Raw genomic sequence first — 18500 nt, 5'->3', positions numbered from 1 at the left:
TCCAGAAATCAAAGTATGAAAGAAATGATAAGGAGTTCATAAAATATTTCTTAAAAAATGAATTGTAAAAATGCATCACATGCACAGTAAATAGACAAACATTATTTGGAGAATATATAACAAAGACAAAGATGTACATATGTAGGTATGAATATGTACATACAGTTGTTGAAATATAAATCATCCAATAGATAAAAAGTTAATGTATGTATATTTTAATCTTATAAAAGCACAAATGGAAATGGTCAACAATATTATGCAAATATATTTAAATTAATTTTTAAATCAGAAAATGCAAATTAAAGTAACAATGAAATACTACTTTATGCCCATCAGTGTGGTAAAATTAAGGGAAATTAAAATACTTTCTATTGGTGAGGATGTGTGGAAAGGGACAATATCATTCATTACTATACACTTTTTTAAATTCAAACTGGCAAAATCAAATACAATGAAAATAGCTTCGTTCATATTTTTCCTTAATCCCTATCTTGACATGTTTAAGCATTCATAAATATTTATTGAAGCATATTTATAGTGGTGAAAAATAAAATTGCAATAATATAACCATTGGCTAAAATATAATCCCATTTTTTCGTAAGAAGTTTAAGCAATAGCTCAGTCATTATGTACTTAGGATAATGGCAAGATAGAAAGGTGGGGTGGGGGGAGGATTAGCCCTACACTCACCATGTATAATGTCATCAGGTTTAAGTTTAGTGTGTGTTTGTGTGTATGTGTGTGTAAATGCATATGCATAGATGTATATAGCTACATATAAATTCCCAAAAAAAAAAAGGAAAGAAAAGAAAACATCCAGACTTTAGGTCATTTTATTTTTTAAATTTTTAAAAAAAATTTTTTTAATTAACATATGTATTATTCGTTTCAGATGTACATGTCTGATTCATCAGTTTTACACAATTCGCAGCACTCACCATAGCACATACCCTCCCAATGTCCATCGCCCAGCCATCCCATCTGTCCCACCTCCCTCCCTGCTGCTGGAGCAGCCCTCAGTTCATTTCCTGATCTTAAGAGTCTCTTACGGTTTATCTCCCTGCCCAGTCCCATCTTGTTTCATTTTTTCCCTCCCTACCCCCAAGACCCCTACCCTGCCTCTCAAATTCCTCATATCAGAGATATCATATGATAATTGTCTTTCTCTGATTGACTTATTTCGCTTAGCATAATACCCTCTAGTTCCATCCTCATCATTGCAAATGGCAGGATTTCATTTCTTTTGATAGCTGCATAGTATTCCATTGTGTATATATACCACATCTTCTTTATCCATTCATCTGTTGATGGACATCTAGGTTCTTTCCATAGTTTGGCTATTGTGGACATTGCTGCTATAAACATTCAGGTGCACATATCCCTTCGGATCACTACATGTGTATCTTTAGGGTAAATACCCAGTAGGGCGATTGCTGGGTCATAGGGTAGCTCTATTTTCAACTTTTTGAGGAATCTCCATGCTGTTTTCAAGAGGAACTAAAGCTTGCATTCCCACCAACAGTGTAGGAGAGTTCCCCTTTCTCCACATCCTCACCAACACCTGTCATTTCCTGACTTGTTAATTTTAGCCATTCTGACTGGTGTGAGTTGGTATCTCACTGTGTTTTTTTTGTTTGGTTTTTTTTTTTCAAGATTTTATTTATTTATTTGTCAGAGAGAGAGAGACAGAGAGAGAAAGATCATAAGTAGGCAGCGAGGTAGGCTGAGGCAGAGGGAGAAGCCTGGGTGGCCGAGCAAGGAGCCCGATATGGGACTCGATCCCAGGGTGCTAGGATCATGACCTGAGCCGAAGGCAGCCGCTTAACCAACTGAGCCACCCAGGCGACCCTCTCACTGTGTTTTTGATCTATATTTCCCTGATGCCAAGTGATGTTGAGCACTTTTTCATGAGTCTGTTGGCCATTTGTATGTCTTCTTTACAGAAATGTCTGTTCATGTCCTCTGCCTATTTCTTGATTGGATTATTTGTCCTTTGGGTATTGAGTTTGATAAGTTCTTTATATATTTTGGATACTAGCCCTTTATCTGATGTCATTTGCGAATATCTTCTCTCATGCTATTGCTTGTCTTTTGGTTTCGTCGACTGTTTCCTTTGCTGTTCAAAAGGTTTTGATCTTGATGAAGTCCCAATAGTTCATTTTGCCCTTGCTTCCCTTGCCTTTGGTGATGTTTCTAGGAAGAAGTTACTGCGACTGAGGTTGAAGAGGTTGCTGCCTGTGTTCTCCTCAAGGGTTTTGGTAGATTCCTGTCTCACATTGAGCTCTTTCATCCATTTTGAGTCTATTTTTGTGTGTGGTGTAAGGAAAGGGTCCAGTTTCATTTTTCTGCATGTGGCTGTCCAATTTTTCCAACACCATTTGTTGAAGATCCTGTCTTTTATATATTGGATGTTCTTTCCTGCTTTGTTGAAGATTAGTTTACCACAGAGTTGAGGGTCCATTTCTGGGCTCTCTATTCTGTTCCATTGATCTACATGTCTGTTTTTATGCCAGTAACATACTGTCTTGATGATTATAGTTTTGTAATAGAGCTCAGACTTCAGGTCATTTTAAAAGTTTCAGTTTAAAACTTTTCAGTTTCCTGGGTGGCTCAGGATTAAGCATTGGACTCTTGATTTCAGCTCAGGTCATGACCTCAGCATCATGAGATCGAGCCCCATGCTGTTCTCCATACTCAGGATGTAGTCTGCAGTCTGCTTGAGATTCTATCTCTCTGCCCCTCCCCCCCACTCTCTCTGTCTCTCAAATAAGTAAATGAAATCTTTTAAAAAATTCAGATCTTTTTTGACAGAGCAATTCTACTTCAATCTACCACAAAGGTATAGAGTATATTTTTATAAGTACAAAAATATAATTATAAAAGTTTATTCTGATATTGAATTAAAAAGTGGAGAAAAAGTAAGTGGTCAACAGTGGGGAAATGATTGAATTGATTGTATACATTGCTAAGATAGGATTTTTCCAAGAAAAGCTATTCTAGATAAAGTTAATTACTAGTTTCAGAACTATATCCAAAATATTAATCATTTATGAAATAGGGAGATGCATATTAATAGTCAACTTATTAAAGGCAGAAATTAGGGGGGCAAATAAAAAATGATGGTATTTTGATATATCTACAACTCACATGCAGGTTTACAAATCTAGAAGGAGATAGGAACTCTTTCCCTTTTCCCAGGAAAACTTGAGGGAATCCAGGTTTACAAATCTAGAAGGAGATAGGAACTCTTTCCCTTTTCCCAGGAAAACTTGAGGGAATCCAGGTTCTTCCAGTTGCCAGTAATGTTCTAGGGCAGAAAGAATAACATGTCCAGGCAGATGGGCCTGTGGTTGTTCCTCCGGACGTTCTGTGCTCTAATATGATATGGGGAAATGGAAGAATGGTCTCCTCTGCATTTTTCTTTTCTTTCTTTTTTAAAATTTTATTTTGAAAAATTTATTTTGAAAATATTAAAAATTTATTTGAAAATTTATTTTGAAAAAGTGAGAGTAAGAGACAAAGCACAAGCTGGAGGGAAAGCCAGAGGAAGAGGGAGAAGCAAGACCCTGAGATGATGACCTGAGTTGAAGACAGACACTTAACCAACTGAGCCATCCAGACACCCCATCCTCTTCATTTTCAAGAAAACTGATATGGACCAAAGAGCTCAGAGGCCAGAATGCAACCTCTGGTCTTGTGAGGGAAAAAACAGCAATAACATGTCCCTGATCCAGTGGCCAAAACTTCAGTGACAATGGTTGCATAATTTGCCTATTGTAAATAATGTTGCAATAAACATAGGGATGCATATACTTTTTAAAATTAGTGTTTTTAGGGGTTCCTGGGTAGTTCTGGAGTTAAATGGCCACTCTTGATTTCAGCTCAGTTTATGCTCTCCAGGTCCAGGATAGATATAGATATACTGGCCTCTATGTCCTCTTTCTTTTTAAAGTATCTTTATCTGGTTTAGGTATCTGGGTAAAACTGGCTTCATTAAATAAAGTTGGAAGCTCTCCTTCTATATTTTTTTTTAAAGATTTTATATTTTTGTTTGGCAGAGAGAGATCACAAGTAGGCGGAGAGGCAGGCAGAGAGAGAGGGGGAAGCAGGCTCCTTGCTGAGCAGAGAGCCCGATGTGGGGTTTGATCCCAGGACCCTGAGATCATGACCTGAGCTGAAGGCAGAGGCTTTAACCTACTGAGCCATCCTTCTTCTATATTTTAGAATAGTTTGAGAAGAATAGGTATTAACTGTACTTTAAATGTTTTGTTTTATTGAATTCACCTGTGAAGCCATCTGGTCCTGGATTTCATTGGGAATTTTTGATTACTGATTCAATTTCATTGTTGATAACCAATTTGTTCAAATTTTGTGTTTCTTACTGACTCAGTTTTAGGAGTTTATATGTTTTTAAGAATTTATCTATTTTTTCCTAGGTTGTCCAATTATTTGGCATATTTTTCATAATATTCTTTCATAATCCTTTGAATTTCTATGGTATTGATTATTATTTCTCCTCTTTCATTTCTGATTTTGAGTCCCCTCTCTCCCCACTTTTTTTCTTTTTTTTTTTTTTGAGTCTGTCAAAAGGTTTCTCAATTTTACTGTCAAAGGACCAGCTCCTGGTTTCTTTGATCTGTTCCATTTTGTTTTGTTTTTTAATTTTTTATTTCTTTTCCTTTTTTTTTTTTTTCTGCTCTAATCTTCATTTCTGTCATTCTACTGGTTTTGGGTTCTGACTATTTTTTTTCCTAGATCCTTTTCGTGTTGTTGTTAGTTCCTTATTTGAGATATTTCTTGCTTCTTGAGGTAGGCTTATATTGCTATTAACTTCTCTCAGGACCTTTTTTGCTGTATCCCAAACATTTTGGAGTATTGTATTTTCAATTTCATTTGTTTCCATGTAATTTTTATTTCCTTTTTGATTTCTTTGTTGTCCCATTCATTGTTTAGTAGCATGTTATTGACCTTCATGTATTTGTGTTATTTCCAGATTTTATCTTGTGTTTAATTTCTAGTTTCATAGCATTGCTGTTGAAAAAGATGAATGATAAGACTTAATTTTTTGAGACTTTTGTGGCCTAACATGTGGTTTATTCTGGAGAATATTTCATGTGCATTTCTAAATATTCTATTCTGCTATTTTAGAATGGAACATTCTGAATATATCTGTTAAATCCATCTGGTCCAATATGTCATTCAAAGCCACTATTTTGTTGTTGATTTTCTGTTTCGATGATTTACCCATTGTTGTAGGTAGGGTGCTAAAGTCCTCTCCCATTATTGTATTACTGTCAATTACTTCTTGTATATTTGTTAATAGCTGCTTCATGTATTTTGGTCCTCCCATATTGGGTGCATCAATATTTATAATTGTTATAATTTGTTTTTTTAAATAGGCTTCACACCTAGCATGGAGCCCAGTGTTGGGCTTGAACTCATGACTGTGAAATCAAGACCTGAACCTAGATCAAGAGTTGGACACTTAGCCAACTGAGCCACCCCTGGGGCTCCCAATTGTTATAACTTTTGTTGGATTTTTCCCTTTATGATAATATAGTGCCCTTATTTGTCTCTTGTTACAGTATTTGTTTTAAAGTCTATTTTGTATGATATAAGCATTGCTATCCTGATGTTCTTTTCACTTCCCTTATCACAATAGTCTTTCTCATCCCTTTCAATCTGCATGAGTTTTTAGATCTGAAAGGAGTCAGCCTATAGATGGGTCTTGTAGGCAGCATATAGGTGGGTCTTGGTTTTGTATCCATTCTGTCACCCTGTGTCTTTTGTTGGGAATGTTTAATCCATTTACATTCAAAGTAATTATTAATAGGTATATACTTACTGCCATTTTGTTACTTGTTTCATGTTTATTGTTTGTTTATTTGTTTGTTTTTATAGTTTTCCACTTTTCCTTTTTTCTCTTGCTTACTGCTCTCACCATTTTCTGGATTCCTTTAGTATATATTTGGATTTTTTTTCTTTATTTTTTTGTATATCCATTACCAGATTTTTATTTTTTTGTATATCCATTACCAGATTTTTTTAAGTCTCTATATAACATGCATATAGCAGTTTCAATTAAGTTGATAGTTGCTTAAGTTTGCATCCCTTATAAAAGCATTACAATTTTACTCCCCTCCCCTCCATGTTTTAGGCATATGGTGTCATAATTTGTATTATTAGTTGGTGGATTCCTCGACTGATTTTTATAAATATACTTGATTTTACTGCTTTTGTACTTCCTGCTTTTCTTACTCCTACTCATGGTGTTTCCTTTCAACTTAAAGAATCTCCTTTAACATTTTTGTAAGTTTGGTTTAGTGGTGATGAATTCCTTTAAGTTTTATTTGTTAGGAAACTCTTTTCCTCTATTTCTATTTTGAATGATAACCCTACTGGAAAGAATATTCTTGGTCTCAGTTCTTTTCCTCTCAACACCTTGAATATATCATGTCACTGTCTTCCAGACCACAAAGTTTCTTCTGAAAAATCAGCAAATAGCCTATGGGGTTTCCCTTGTTCGATACCTATTTTCTTTTCTCTTGCTGCTTTTAAAGTTCTCTTTTTATCTCTACATTTTGCCATTTTCATTACTGTGTGTTTTGGTGCGGACCTCCTTGGGTTGTTTTTATTGTGGGTTCTGTGTTTCCCCCAGACCTAGACTTCTGTTCCATTCCCCAGGGCAGGATATTTTCAGATATCATTTCTTTGAATAAATTTTATGCCCTTTTTGCTCTCTCCTTCTGGGATATCTATAATATGCATATTCTTATGCCTGGTGGTATCACTGAGGTCCTTTAATCTATTCTCATTATTGATTATTATTTTTTTTCTCCTGTTTAGCTTAATTGCTTTCCATTACTCTGTCCTGATTCATTCTACTTCTTCTTCCAGTCTTCTATTTATTCCCTCTAGTGTGTTTTTTTTTAAAGATTTTTATTTATTTATTTGACAGAGATCACAAGTAGGCAGAGGGGCAGGCAGAGAGAGAGAGGGAAGCAGGCTCCCCACTGAGCAGAGAGCCTGACGTGGGGCTCAATCCCAGGACCCTGAGACCATGACCCAAGCCGAAGGAAGAGGCTTAACCCACTGAGCCACCCAGGCACCCCACCCTCTAGTGTGTTTTTAATTTAATTTATTTTAATTTAATAATTTATCATGTGTTTAATTTTAATTTCATTTATGTAGTTCTTCACCTCTTTTTTTTTCCAATATTTTATGTCTCTTTGTTTAGGGTCTTACTGAGGGCCTCCACCCTTCTGAAGTCCAATGGGTATCTTTATGACCATTTCATTAACTTCTCTATCAGGCATATTACTGATCTCTGTGTCATTTAACTCTCTTGCTGTGATTTTGTCCTATTTTTTTTTCATTTGGGACATTTCTTTGTCTCCTTAGCTTGTCTAACTCTCAATATATGTTTCTAGGTATTGTAGCTTGTAGTATTGTAGGTATTTGTAGCCTAACTCTCAATATATGTTTGTAGGTATTAGGAAAGTTAGCCATGTCTTCTGCTCTTGAAAGAAATGGCCTTATGAAGAAGAGGTTCTTCAGTGCCCTGCAGTGCAGTGTTCCCTTTTCACCATAACCTGGCCGACATGTCTCCCATGTGTGTTGTGTGCACTCTACTGTTGTTCCTGAGCCAAATTTGCCTTCAGTCCAGTCATCTACAATGGCTCTTTGACTGTTGCGGGTAAAGTTTGGTGGGTGTGTTATTAGTGGACCAGTCTGGGGCCACCTTGAGCTTGAGTTGGGTCACGTAAGCATTTGTCAGAATTGGGGTCCCATTGAACTACAGGGAATTCTCCCTGTGTTTTCCCCTGAGAGGGTTTTGTTGGTAGGTGTGGCCTGCAGTCAGACCAGTTGCCTCCAGCCAGCTGCTGGGTCCACATTCAAACTGGTGTGTGTGATTATCTTCTCTGTCCAGAAGTCACTTTGGTGTAATTCTGGCTCCTGTCAAGACTACTTGCCCAAGTGCTGCATTTGGATAAGCTCATGCCAACAGTAGGTTGGATTTGGTGGTTTGTGAGGTGTTAGCAATTTTTGCACCAGTGTGCTGTGCTGTGGGAGGATACCTATAACTGCTTTGGAACTTCAGAGGGAGGGTTGGAAGGGTCATCCACAGGAGACCAGGAAGGTGAGGTGCACTGCTAGCAAACTAGGTGGAGAGCGTACTGTGCTGTGCTGCTTTCCACCGTTGTCATCATGTCTCAGCTGCAGGGCAAGGGAAATGGTGCCCAACAGCTCTTTTGTTCTTGGAGGAGCTTCCTAAAGATTGCTTTCCCTGCAGCACATGTTCTGAGATTAGTGAATAAATTTAATTCCCTTATATCCCAGGTGTTTTTCAAACTGCTGAATGTATGCTGTATCTCAGTGGAATTGTTTGTTATGCTGTCTTTTTATGGGTGAGGACTAAGCTTTTATTGCCCTCAGCTTTCTCAGAGCAGAGTGCAGATTTCTAAAGTTCCAGATGTTAAAGCCCACTGATTGTAAGAATTCATTCAATTAAGCCCCTTGGTTCTCAAAGCCAAATGTTATGGGGATTTGTCTTCCCAGTGTGGGTCCCCCATGGTTGGGTTGCCTGCTGTGGGGTCTCTTCCTTTCCCTTCTCAATACTTGTGATGTTCCTTTGTTCTGTGGACACTTTAATGGATCACTTTTGTTCCCAACTCTATCTCCACCCTCCCTACCTTTTTTCTTTTTTTGGTCTCTTCTCGATGACTACCTGTGAAGGGTCTCTTCTTCTAGTCTTTGGGTCATTTTGTGGGTTATTTACACTGATGTGTGTGTGTCCTCTAGGTGTATCTGTAGGACTAGGTGAGCTCTTCCCCAGAAATTTTTAAAAAATGGAATTTTTTAAAAAAAGGAAACTGCCAAATCTTACCATCATATGTAAGTGATGATAGTAAATTTTAATCATAAAGTTTAGATTGTGAAAAAGAATAGTCTCTATTAATAGAATTTCTAATGACATGGTCTTCACTGAAAAAAATGAAACAACACTTTCTTTTACATATTTAGCATGAAACCAAACTGATTTCTCTCTATCAGACATTTTGGAATTGTGGTTTACTAAACAGACAGGTATTTTTAACTAGCAACTGTTGCTTTTGTTAAATATGAGAAACTACATAAAAATAAAGACAGGTGATGATTCTAAAAACCTTTTTTTGTAAATTTGTTATTCAGAGAGAAAGTTTAATACAAAAACTAAACTAACACTTATTCAAATATTTTAATGAACAATCACCTCAGTAATCAATGGGGTTTGTTATATGATTAATATAAATTTAGTGAACTTAAAGAACTAAAATGTTTTGTCAATTTTCTTTAAATTATATTTTAAATAAGCCACAAAATCATGAAAACTAAAAAATATTTCAAACTATATTGCTCTGATGTATCCAATATTTAGCCTGCTTTTGCATCCTAATTCTTCTCACTGAAAAATAGTTGCAAGGTAAGTTAATTTCCATGCTAACTAAAAGTTGGCAGGTCCCCTTACTGTTAAATCAGAGTTGACAAGGAAGTAAAATCAGAGCTTCAATTACAACATGTTTTGCTATATTTAAAATCTAACACATATGCATTGAGATATAGCTCGTATGTTTGTTGCCAAAGTGTTCTAAACCATTTCTAATAGTCACAAATATTTTTTTTTACTTTTGTTAACAAAAGAGAGAGTTATCTCTATATCTTTACGGAAAGAATCTACATATTTGTTTCTTGGGTTTGCTATCTGAAACAATCAGAATAACTCCTAAATTCTCAGCCTCTGCGATCTCAGTCCTGTCTGATGTACAATTCATCTGCACAGTCGGAACACAGAATTTCAGATGGAAGACCTCTACTGAAGATAAATCTCCCTATTGGTGAGGATCAGGGAGTAGGAAAAAATTCCTTCAACCATTTATAACAAGATGTTTTAGCTGAACTTTATATTAACATTTAGAGTCTGGCTGTTTATGGCTCTGGTGACTAGTTACCTGTAGGATTTGTTCTTCCTTGTTGTTGATATACATGGGGGTGGGATGGGATTGAAGAACATAATTCTATCTAGAAACTCTTCAGAGCATGAATAAAGTACCATAAGGATGATGATAGGCCTGTTACTAATGTTACTGGACCTGTCCTAATATATTGATTTTGAGTGCCAGTGAAGGTTAAGACTGCATCTTGCAGAATGTTTGCTTATTTATTTGTTTGTTTTAAGGAAGTGGGTTCCATTACTCCAATGCAGGGCTTGGACTCATGACCCTGAGATCAAGGGTCAATGTTTAACCAACTGAATCACCCATGCACCCCCAAAATAGCTTTTTTTTTTTTTTAATAAGAACCACTGTGGGATTCTGACACAATGCTGCATTGTTAATTCACTGTTCCACCGACCATGACATCCTAGGCATGGAGTACCGTCTTTGGCCTTGAGCAGCAGAATAGCATTTTTACTTGATGGAGTAATATACCATCTTTACAGAGAAGCATGAGCAGCTGAACTTAATTGAGGAGGACTTTGGAGGATGTGAAGTTTCTCTGTCATAAAAGTAGGAGTCAAGAAATGTGGTCTCATTTTAACGAACTCGGTGAGTATTAAGAACATTCAAGTTACCTTTCTCTAACTGGCAACTTGTAAAAGAACTAGAGGTGAGCATAAAATACAGTCTTACCTTTTCAGATTTTCCATTTATAATATTTTGGCCTTCACACATCCAAAGCTTAACTTATGATCTTTCTCTCCAAACCTGCTTCTTCTACTCTTCCCATCTTGCTTTAATAATGTCAGCTCCTCCCTCCATGTTGCTCAGACACACACAAAAAATCTGTAATCATTCTTGACTTCACACTTTCAAACTCTGTATGCAATACATCTGTTGTCTGTACATTCTAGATATATCCAGAGTCTGATAACTTCTCAATAGACCAGAGTTGGCCACTGGAAATATAACACAGGCCAAATATGTAATTTAAAATTTTCTAGTGGCTACATTAAAGAAGAAAAGGAAGAGAAATAAACCTTAATAATATATTTTATCTAACTCATAGTGTCCAAAATGTTGTCTTGACATATAAGCAATTTAAAAATTGTTAATGAAGTATTTACTTTCATTTTTTTTCCATATTAGGTCTTTGCAATCTGGTGTATATTTTATACCTAGAGGCCATCTCAATTCAGACTTCTCACATTTCATATTTTTATTTTCTAAAACTTTTTAAAGATTTTATTTAGTTAGTTGACAGAGAGACAGTGAGAGAGGGAACATAGGCAGAGGAGAGGGAGAGGGAGAAGCCGGCTTCCTGCTGAGCAGGAAGCCAGATGCAAGGCTTGATTCCAGGACCCTGAGATCATGACGTGAGGTGAAGGCAGATGCTTAATGACTGAGCCACTCGGGTGCTCCACATTTCATGTTTTTAGTATCAACATGTAGCTAAGAACTCTCAGATTGGCCACCACAACTCTAAACAATTGTTTTCTAGTATATGTGCTACCCTCACTTCTTACTTCATTCTCAATACTAGCCAGAATCCTAATGACCTATAAAACAGCTAAACAGACCCTTGTAGTCATATAATGCTTACTCTTTAAATATCCAATTTCACATTTGATGTAAGAGTTGGGCTTCAGGATACAGTACCCCAATATAGCTCCTTGATATATTCAAAATCTTAAGCTGAAAGAATTTGAGAAAACAACAGAAGCAAGGTCACTCTGACCTTCCAACCCTTTGCTCTTCTTCCCTGAAAGCAAGAGATAACTCTTCCATGCAGAAAAGTACCCTCTCTGTGCCAGGAGGAAGGAAAACATTTTTATCACCAGAGACCAGAGATGGGGAATTGGGGGCTGAAAAATATGTACAAACAAACCTTGTTAAACCAACTGTTACCCCTTCCTCATTACTTCTTCACCATGTAATACCCTTAGGACAAATCTTTCTGTCTCATCAACTCTTCTCAAATACACTGCTTCTTTGTCTGAAAGGTCTAAAAGCTTCCTTGTCTGGTCACTTCTTTTGGTCATCATTCTCTTCTGAAGGCCACCACGTACATGCAAAAATTCAATAAAATTGGTATGTTTTTCTCCTGTTCATATGTCTTCTTCAATTTCATTTTCAGACCCAGCCAGAAATTTTAAGAGGATATGGGAAAACTTTTTCCTGCCCTATATAAATCACTGGTAGTCATTAATAAATAAGGCTACATTACTATTTCTCAAATAGGTCTGATTTTAAGAATTTATTTCCTTTGACAGTATAGGCCATCACTTTCAAGGGGAAAAACCCCAAATAATGAGGTAAAAACATTTTATTGTTGCAAGATAATTTAAATGAAGAATTAATTAATTAATTAATTAATAATTAATAAATTAATTGGAAAACTTTTTGTATTTCTTGATCTACCCCATCCCTAGCCTGTCCCAAGTGATGCACCTATCCATTTCAATCCACCCATGAAGCTATGTGGCCTTAAGTTCTGTAAACTACAGAGATTATTACCATATGTAGGAAAATATTCCCAAAAGAGATATTCATGCTCTTTAGAATGAAGAAATACATCATAATTGTTTAAATGAAAATAAAATCAAGGTAAGATATAAATACAAATTTTTCTTTAAAACTTGGTTACAAAAAAAGAATAAGAGGCAGTAAGAAGAACACCTTACTTTTTTGAGTACATCATTTTTAAATGAAATTACAGTGAATACTGTATGAAAAGAGTACAAAATCTATAGTCTCTTTTTAGCATTACTTATTAACAGAAACTGTTAATTAGCATGAAAAAAAGTTCTCAAGGCAGTATTATTTTTAAACCCCACATCTTCAAATTCTGATCTCTCAAATTTAAAAAAAATTGGTGAAATATGCCAAATGATAATTTTAGGAGAATTTACTTTCTGGTTATCTATATTTAAATGTTAGTTTATCCTTCTCAAAATACATTTTCAAACATTGTTAAATTAATGCTTTGCTTAATGCTTTACTTAGCTCTCTTACATGTCATATCTGAATTATGATAATTAAATAAAGTTATATAACAGTTACTTTCATTAGTCATACATGTAGGAGAAAGATATATTTCTTAGTTCTCCCACTGGGTATTTGTTGTGTTCCTGTTGTCATCCAAAAGGTGTTTTCTGTGACTGAGAGTAGAATGCAATTGTTAGTAGAGTCAGTAGAATACAACTGTAAAAAGATAGGAGCTCATTTTTTTTTTAAAGATTTTATTTATTTATTTGACAGACAGAGACCACAAGTAGGCAGAAAGGCAAGCAGAGAGAGAGGAGGAAGCAGGCTCTCCACAGAGCAGAGAGCCCGACGCGGGACTTGATCCCAGGACCCTGGGATCATGACCTGAGCTGAAGGCAGAGGCTTTAACCCACTGAGCCACCCAGGCGCCCCTTTTGAGCTCATTTTTATGTCCTTGATAACTAGGACCTACATGATGGAGGGAAATATTTTGGCAAAGCATAAGCTAGTGCATCTGGCTTAGGACCTTATGTTCTATCATTATTAGCAAAGAATTGACCAGATGAAAAATTTTATGAAATGATTTTCTGTGAAAGTCAGCTGTATCATTGAGTGGTAATTCAAGAGGAAAAAGAAAATATGTTGGCTTTCATATAAATGGAAAAATGAGTCAGAATAGAATCCTTTTTGCAGAACCATTTAGCATTCTATGGTGTTGCATGATAAAACATAAATTCTTAAAAAGTAATTTAAATAGTTTTGAATATTGAAAACAACATAACTCCATATATTAATTTGAACATCATCTTTTAACTTCTTTTTGAGAGCTTACTTCTTTTTTTTTTAAGATTTTTATTTATTTATTTGACAGAGATCACAAGTAGGCAGAGAGGCAGGCAGAGAGAGAGGAAGGGAAGCAGGCTCCCCTGAGCAGAGAACCGGATGTGGGGCTCAATCCCAGGATGCTAGGATCATGACCCAAGCTGAAGGCAAAGGCTTTGACCCACTGAGCCACCCAGGTGCCCCGAGAACTTATCTCTTTTTAATGCTGCTTCCCACAACCAATATTGTTAAATAATTTTTTTGTTAAATCAAGAGTCATTGTTTACATTAATATGACCTGTAAATATTGAATTTTTTAACAGACTACCATTTTATTTTTTCTTAGAAATTATTAAATTTTTAATATTTTTCCATTGGCTTCATTTTCAATGTTCTTGTCACTATTCATTTTAGAACTACTCTCACATAAAACTACTCTGAATGTATTTTTTTTCATACCACAAACTTATCCATTTATTTATTTCCTGGAGACACAACTGTACTGTACCCCCTGCTTTAATATAGACCAATCTACTACTCTAATTTTAAGGCAGGTTTCTCTGTTGGATTTTCTCTTTCTTGTAGTTTATTTATTTGTTCTGAGCATAGCCTATAATATTATAGAAGTTATATGTATTTTAGCCATAGGGTATTTGAAAATATTTCTACTCTGTTACCAAATTTAAATGGTGATATAGGTAGTTATGGAATTCTAGATTAAAAATGCTTTCCACTAGGGAATTAAATCTAGACTCCACCATTTCCTAGAATCTAATTATGCTGGCTAGGCTTCTGGTACCATTTGACTTCACATTTTTTTGTATGAGCTCCCCACCCACCCATACTTTACAAGCTTGTGAGATCTTAATTTTATCTTAAGTGCTTTGAAATTTCATGATTTGCTCATGTGACAATCTTCCTCTTTTATCAACCACTTTTTGACGCTTTCAGTCTGAAAATTCAGTTAGTGAGAAATTTTATAATTCCTACATACCATTTCTTCTTTTTTTTTTCTATAACACATATCAGAGAGATATTGCACCTGTAGGATATTGATTTAAGATAAAAATTGGTCATCTTTTTATTTTAAAACATTTTCTTGTTCTCTGTCCCTTTTTATTTATTTTTAAAATTTTTCCATTTTCTTTCTCTTCTCCTTTCTTTTGTCTCTCTGTGTTTACTAATCTGCCCTGTTCCTAATGCCTACAAGCCTGAGCATCCAGGGGTTCTGCTGAGTAGAAGGAATCAGGCATTGTCAGTACCTTTCTTCTAAGAAAAAGCAGTAACTTTCTTTCCTCTCAAAAGGAAGAGACAATTTTCTGTTCTGTTTTCCGTCCTCTCAAGTTTTACTGAGCTAGCTTCTTTGCTATTGTCTCTTTTCATATTCACATAGTATGATCTAATGACTTTGTTTTCTCTTTTACCCTTTCACTAGAAATAGAGACTATAAAATCATGTTTATTTGGAAACTCCTTTTTAAACTTATAGTTTACAATAGAGCAATAAGAGAAAATATCAAATTTGATATTTCAAAGGATGAAAATAAGCGAAGAGTTAAAATTTTCCTAAAAGGACAAATATGCTAAGGCTGCAAGAAGAAAAGAGCAATTTTAATTCACTAGGATATTTTTCGCTTTGTGTTTTCAGTTCTTGATACTATTTTTTTACCAGTTATCCTCTTAATTTTGACATAATTTTGTACATGTATGAATTCACTCCAAAAGTTTAGAGACCACTTTTGTCATGAAAAGTAGCAGTATCTACCTCTTTTCAAATACAGTTGACCCTTGAATAACATGGGTTTGAACTATGCAGGTCCACTTAACCTGCAGATTTTTTTTCAATAAATACAGTGTGGTACTATATGTGTATTTTCTCTATAATTTTTCTTAATAACATTTTACTTTCTCTAATTTACTTTATTGTAAGAATATAATATATAATACATGTATCATACAATACATGTGTTAATTAATTAATCATTTGGTGTTGGAAAATCTTCCAGTCAACAGTAGGCTATTAATAGTTAAGTTTGGGGGGAGTCAAAAGTTATATGTGGATTTTACCTCCACTAGGGCTTAATGCCCCTAATCCTATAGTTGTTCAAGGGTCAGCTCTACTTCTTTCCTTAAGGTTACTCTTCCCACTTTATCTAAGCCCTATCAACCCATGTTGTACGACATTCATTATACGGTAATGTACAAAGAGCTAATCAATGTTTCAGGAATAGACAGTGTCCTCAGAAAGCATTATAATATGAAATAGAAGAAATCAACATGTAAAAATGCAGTGTTGGAGCCAGACAAACCTAGATTCAAAGCTCAGCTCTTACACTTACTGAGAAAGTACACAAAACTGAAATCTTTCAAAATCATATAATAAACACAATAGTTTCTCCCTTATGAGATTATGAATAGATTAAATAAAATGACGTATATAAAATATAGAGCATAATATATCCATTAAATTTGACTGTGTTTATAGAAAACCAAAAATATCAGTGGCATAATTGTTATAAAAGCTTCTTTTTCTCTTACACAAAGTACAGGTATAAGCATTCAGGCCATGGCAGCTTTAAAAGGTTTATGGGGATGTAGACCCCTTCCAACCAACCTCTCTGCTATTCATACACATAATTCTCATGGTCATGTGTCAAGTTAGTAGCTCCAGCAGTTAAGTCCACATTACTCAGATATTTAAGGAGCACACGCCCACTGTTTCTTAAGAGATTTTCCACAAGCTACTACCCAATACTTGCACAATTCACTGGCCTGAGCTTAGTTACATGGTCACAACACATGGCAAGTGAAGGTGGAAAACATAGTCTCTACACTTGTCAGTTACGTACTTCAAAAAAAAAAAAACATGAGGGGCAGGGGGAACAAGGATGAATTATTAAGTAGACTAAGAGGAAGCTTCATCACACTTGGTGAATGGGGTATAATAGCCAATCAATAACTGGCATTGTTATGCTAAAGTGTTACAAGCTAATTTTATGACCTCCTGGGAACCACTTTTTGTGTTTTTAGGGATTACAAAAAATATAGACAGCTCTGGGAGAGCATATTTGATATACACTATCATAGGAATCTAATATTAGCTTTGAAGGTTTGAAATTATCCTCTTGTATTAGCTGTATTTATGAGATATATACGTAGTATTGTCATTATTATTTAATTCTAAATAGCATCAAATTATACTCAATTATCATTGATTTCAAAATACAATCTAATTTCTGTGATAATTTCTCTGAAATATGGATTACTTAAAAATGTGTTTTTATTTCCAAACATACAATTTTTGTTGTTGTTATCCTTTTGTTCTATCTTAATTGAAGTTGTAGGATTTCAAATACTGAAATCATTGAGACTTCCTTTGTTGTCCACTGGATGGCCAAATTTGGAAGCATCTTCTACAAGCTTCCAAATGATGTGTATTCTTAAGTGATTCTATGCAATATTTTATACATATTAAGTCAAGAGATTTGGTAATGTTTATCAAATTTTCTACAGTCTCAGTGACCTTCAATAGTCCTGATTATTTATTTTATTTATTATAACATTTACTGAGAGTCATGGTAAAATCTTTCTGTTTGACTCTTTTTGACTTCAATTTCCAGTTTTTCTTTTTTTTTTCATTTTATTTATTTTTTCAGCGTAACAGTATTCATTCTTTTTGCACAACACCCAGTGCTCCATGCAAAACGTGCCCTCCCCATTACCCACCACCTGTTCCCCCAACCTCCCACCCCTGACCCTTCAAAACCCTCATGGACATTGGGGAGGGGAGGCAAACCAATTTCCAGTTTTTCACTTGTAGCTTTGTTGTTAGGTGCTTAAAATTAAGCTGATAAATCTTAATGGTGAATTCAGCCTTGTAGCATTGTGAGTTTTTATTTTTTTTTATTTTTATACCGCCTTTTCCTTAAATCTTAAAATCTATATTACCTAATAGGTAATATAGATTAATTATGTTCATTTAGCCATCATATAGTGTATCATAAGTATTTGATGTAGTGTTCAATGATTCATTAGTTGTGTATAACACCCAGTGTTCATCCCAACATGTGCCTTTCTTAATATCCATCACCCAGTCACCCCATCTCTCCACCCTCTCCCTTCTGTAACTCTCAGTTTGGTTCCCAGAGTCCAGAGTCTCTCATAGTTTGTCTCCCTCTCTGAGTTCTTCCCATTCCATTTTCCCTCCCTTCCCCTATGGTCTTCTATACTATTCCTTATGTTCCACATATGAGTGAAATCATATGATAATTGTCTTTCTCTGCTTAGCTTATTTCACTTAGCCTAATCCCCTCCAGTTCCATCCATGTTGATGCAAATGGTGGGTATTTATCCTTTCTTATGGATGAGTAACATTCTATTGTATGTATGTACCACATCTTCATTATCCATTCACCTGTTGAAGGGCATCTTAGCTCCTTCCACATTTTGACATGGTTCATCTTTTCAGCTCTCTTGGCTGCATTCTATATAATTTCTTTATGTCCATTTTTCAGTTCCCACAATTATGGACATTGCTGCTATGGACATTGGAGTGCACGTGCCCCTTCTTTTTACTACCTCTGTATCATTGGGGTAAATACTTAGTAGTACAATCACTGGGTTGTCTATTTCTATCAGCTTTGTTTAGTAAGAATTTGATAAGTGTATATTTTCCATTTTAAAAAATTGTGTCTTTCAATTTTAAATTTGTCTC

Source organism: Meles meles, chromosome 2 (assembly GCF_922984935.1).
Source record: "Meles meles chromosome 2, mMelMel3.1 paternal haplotype, whole genome shotgun sequence".
Lineage (NCBI taxonomy): Eukaryota > Metazoa > Chordata > Mammalia > Carnivora > Mustelidae > Meles > Meles meles.
The sequence above is the reverse complement of the archived record's forward strand: the minus strand, read 5'-3'. Positions refer to the sequence as shown.